At 39.9% G+C, this 5,007-nt stretch overlaps 1 non-coding gene across 1 annotated transcript; it reads left to right on the forward strand.

Moving 5' to 3' along the window:
- Nucleotides 1-4,325: 4,325 nt before the first annotated feature.
- Nucleotides 4,326-4,433, forward strand: LOC127739874 (small nucleolar RNA R71). The gene has a single exon (XR_008000616.1). It is a non-coding gene; the product is annotated as a small nucleolar RNA R71 (small nucleolar RNA).
- Nucleotides 4,434-5,007: the final 574 nt, after the last annotated feature.

Below are 5,007 nucleotides of genomic sequence, written 5' to 3' on the forward strand. Positions count from 1 at the left end.
GCCAGCTCTGGTGCCAGTTTTGGCGTTTAACTCCAGCTTTTATGCCAGTTCTGGCGTTTACGCCAGAAAAGGGTCTCCAGAATTTTGACGCCTATTTGGGCCATTAAATCTCGAGCAAAGTATAAACTATTATACATTGTTGGAAAGCCAATTGTGCTTTTTTAGCTCCAGAAAAGCCACTTCGAGTGCAGGGAGGTCAGAATCCAACAGCATCATCAGTCCTTTTTCAGCCTCTGAATCAGATTTTGCTCATGTCCCTCAATTTCAACTAGAAAATACCTGAAATCACAGAAAGACACACAAACTCATAGTAAAGTCCAGAAATGTGATTTTTTCATAAAAACTAATAATTATATACTTAAAACTAACTGAATCATACTAAAAACTACCTAAAATAATGCCAAAAAGCGTATAAATTATCCGCTGAACACAACACCAAACTTAAATTGTTGCTTATCCCCAAGAAACTGAAAATGAAATAGGATAAAAAGAAAAGAATATACAATGAATCTCACAATATCAATGAAACTTAGTCCCAATTAGATGAGTGGGGCTAGTAGCTTTTTGCTTCTGAACAGTTTTGGAATCTCACTTTATCCTTTGAAATTCAGAATGATTGGCATCTATAGGAACTCAGAATTTAGATAGTGTTATTGATTCTTCTAGTTTCGTATATTGATTCTTGAACACGGCTACTTTATGAGTCTTGGCCATGGCCCTAAGCACTTTGTTTTCCAGTATTACCACCGGATACATAAATGTCACAAACACATAACTGGGTGAACTTTTTCAGATTGTGACTCAGCTTTCCTAAAGTCCCCAATCAGAGGTGTCCAGAGTTTTTGAGCACACTCTTTTTGCTTTGGATCACGACTTTAACCACTCAGTCTCAAGCTTTTCACTTGGATCTTCATGACACAAGCACATGGTTAGGGACAGCTTGATTTAGCCAATTAGGCCAGGATTTTATTCCTTTGGGCCCTCCTTTCCACTGATGCTCAAAGCCTTGGATCCTCTTTACCCTTGCATTTTGGTTTTAAGGGCTATTGGCTTTTTCTACTTGTTTTTTCTTTTTTTTTCTTTTTCTTTTTCGCCATTTTTTTCTTTTTTCACAAGCTTTGTTATTCACTGCTTTTTCTTGCTTCAAGAATCAATTTCATGATTTTTCAGATTATCAATAACATTTCTCTTTGTTCATCATTCTTTCAAGAGCCAACAATTTTAACATTCATAAACTTCACTATAAAAAATATGCATTGTTCAAGCATTCATTCAGAAAACAAAAAGCATTGCCACCACATCAAAATAATTAAACTAATTTCAAGATAAAATTTGAAATTCAAGTACTTCTTGTTCTTTTGTAATTAGGCACATTTTTCATTTAAGAAAGGTGAAGGATTCATGGAAATATTCATAGCTTTAAGACATAGACACTAGACACTAATGATCATGTAATGAAGACACAAACATGGATGACACATAAAGCATAAAAATTGAAAAACAAAAAAAAAGAACAAGGAAATTAAAGAACGGGTCCACCTTAGTGATGGCGGCTAGTTCTCCTTCTTGAAGATCCTATGGAGTGCTTGAGCTACTCAATGTCTCTTCCTTGCCTTTGTTTCTCTTCCCTCATGGCTATTTGATCCTCTCTAATTTCCTGGAGAATAATGAAGTGCTTTTGGTGCTCCATCCTTTGTTGCTCCATATTGGAACTCAAATCTCCCAAAGAGGTGTTGAGTTGCTCCCAATAGTTATGTGGAGGAAAATGCATCCCTTGAGGCATCTCAGAGATTTCTTGATGAGAGGCTTCCTCATGCTCTTGTTGAGGTCCATGAGTGGGCTCTCTTATTTGCTCCATCCTCTTTTTAGTGATGGGGTTGTTCTCTTCAATAAGGTGGAAGCTTTTGCCTTCCCTTTCCTCTTTCTAGATGTTTCTCCGGCCTTAGGTGCTATAAATGGTTATGGAAAAATAAAAAGCAACGCTTTTACCACACCAAACTTAAAAGGTTTGCTCGTCCTCGAGTAAAAGAAGAAAGAAGGGAGGAGAAGAAGAAGAAAATAGAGGAGATGGAGAGGTGTGAATGGTTCGGCCAAAGGGGGAAAGAAGTGTTTATGATGTGTGAAAATGAAGGAGGGATGAGGGGTTTTTGGGGAAGAGTGGATGGAGGTGACTGGTGAAGGGTATTTGGGGAAGGGTGTTATTGGAATGTGTGAAGAAGAGAAAGAGTGAGTTGAGGTAGGTGGGGATCCTGTGGAGTCCACAGATCTTGAGGTGTCAAGGATCTCCCATCCCTGCACCATTTTGGCGTGTAAACACCCTCTGAGTGCTAATCCTGGCGTTAAACGCCAGGTTGCTGCCCATTTTTGGCATTTAATGCCAGCTTTTCTTCCCTTTCTGGCGTTTAACGCCAGCTTAGTGCCCTTTCTAGCATTAAATGCCAGTCTGCTACCCTTACTCGCGTTTAAACGCCAGTAAGCTCCTCCTCTAGGGTGTGCTATTTTTAATGTTGTTTTTGAATTTGCTTTGATTTTTGCAGTTCTTTTTGTGACTCCACATGATCATCAACCTAACCTAAGAAGACATAAAATAACAATGAAAAATGGAAATTTAACATAGATAAGTAAAAATTAGGTTGCCTCCCAACAAGCGCTTCTTTAATGTCAATAGCTTGACAGTGAGGTCTCATGGAGATTCACAGATGTGCAGAGCATGGTTGGGGCCTACCAACACCAATCATAGAGTTTGAATGTGGGGGCTCTATTTGACTCTGTATTGAGAGAAGCTTTTCTTGCTTCTTCTCCATGTGTACAGAAGGAGATCATTGAGCCTTAAACACAAGGTTGTGCTCATTCACTTGAAGGACCAACTCTTCTCTGTCAACATCAATCGCAGCCTTTGCTGTGGCCAGGAAGGGTCTGCCAAGGATGATGGATTCATCCTCATCCTTCCCCGTATCTAGGATTATGAAGTTAGCAGGGATGTAAAGGCCTTCAACCTTTACCAAGATGTCGTCTACAAGTCCATAAGCCTATTTCTGTGATTTGTCTGCCATCTCTAGTGAGATTCTTGCAGTTTGTACCTCAAAGATTCCCAGTTTCTCCATTACAGAGAGGGGCATGAGGTTTATACCTGACCCCAGGTCACACAGAGCCTTCTCAAAGGTCATGGTGCCTGTGGTGCAAGGTATTAAGAACTTTCTGGGATTCGGTTTCTTTTGAGATATCTTCACCTGAGCCAAGAAATTTAGTTCATTAATGAGCAATGGAGGTTCATCCTCCCAAGTCTCATTACCAAATAATTTGGCATTCAGCTTCATGATTGCTCCTAGATACTGAGTAATTTGCTCTTCAGTAGTAACTTCATTTTCTTCAGAAGAAGAGTATTCTTCAGAGCTCATGAATGGTAATAAGAAGTTTAGCAGAATCTCTTTAGTCTCTAGATGAGTCTCAGATTCCTTTGGTTCCTCAGGTGGGAACTGCCTAGTGGTCAGTGGACGTCCCATGAGGTCTTCCTCACTGGGAACCACTGTCTTTCCCTCTTCTACAGGGTCAGCCATGTTTGTCATGGTTATGGCCTTACACTCTCTCTTTAGATTCTCTTCTGTTTTGCTTGGGAGAGTACTAGAAGGAAGTTCAGTGACTCTTTTACTCAGCTGACCCACTTGTGCCTCCAAATTTCTTATAGAGGACCGTGCATCAGTCATGAAACTAAGGGTGGTCTTAGATAGATAAGAGACTATGTTTGCCAAGCTAGAGAGGCTCTGCTCAGAGTTCTCTGTCTGTTGCTAAGAAGATGATGGGAAAGGTTTACTATTTTCAAACTTGTTTCTCCCACCGTTATTGTTATTAAAGTCTTGTTGAGACTTCTGTTGATCCTTCCATGAGAAATTTGGGTGATTCCTCCATGAAGAGTTGTAGGTGTTTCCATAGGGTTCTCCCATGTAATTCACCTCTTCCATTGTAGGATTCTCAGGGTCATAAGCTTCTCCTACAAAGGAGGCGTCTTTAGCACTACCGGATGCAGCTTGCAATCCAGTCAGATTCTGAGAAATCATATTGACTTGCTGAGTCAATATTTTGTTCCGAGCCAATATGGCATTACGAGTATCAATCTCAAGAACTCCTTTCTTCTGACTTGTCTCATTGCTCACAGGATTTCTTTCAGAAGTGTACATGAACTAGTTATTTGCAACTATTTCAATGAGTTACTGGGCTTCTGTAGGCATTTTCTTCAGATGAATAGATCCACCTATAGAATGGTCCAATAACAACTTGGATAACTCAGACAGACCATTATAGAAGATACCTATGATGCTCCATTTTGAAAGCATGTCAGAAGGACACCTTCTAATCAATTGCTTGTATCTTTCCCAAGCTTCATAGATGGATTCACCTTCCTTCTATTTGAAGGTTTGAACTTCCACTCTAAGCTTACTCATCTTTTGAGGTGGAAAGAACTTAGCTAAGAAGGCATTGAACAACTTTTCCCAAGAGTTCAAGCTGTCTCTAGGTTATGAGTTCAACCATATACTAGCTCTGTCTCTTACAGCAAAAGGGAAAAGCATAAGTATGTAGATGATTCGCACAACTAACCAGCAAGTGCACTGGGTCGTCCAAGTAATACCTTACGTGAGTAAGGGTCGATCCCACAGAGATTATTGGTTTGAAGCAATCAATGTTTATTTTATTAATCTTAGTCAGGAGGCCAATAGAGTTATTTGGATTTAGTTGTAAGAAGTCAAAGTATTTAAAATTGTAAGTTAAAACAATAGAGAATAATAGCGTTACTTGTTGTGCAGTAATGGGGAATATGTTGGAGTTTTGGAGATGCTTTGTCCTCTGACTTCAACTCTTCCTTGAAATCCTTCAACACACGCAAGGCTCCTTCCATGGCAAGCTCTATGTAGGGTGTCACCGTTGTCAGTGGCTACTTCCCATCCTCTCAGTGAAAACGTTCCTATGCTCTGTCACAGCACGGCTAATCATCTGTCGGTTCTCAATCAGGTT

This window comes from Arachis duranensis, chromosome 6 (genome assembly GCF_000817695.3).
Source record: "Arachis duranensis cultivar V14167 chromosome 6, aradu.V14167.gnm2.J7QH, whole genome shotgun sequence".
Lineage (NCBI taxonomy): Eukaryota > Viridiplantae > Streptophyta > Magnoliopsida > Fabales > Fabaceae > Arachis > Arachis duranensis.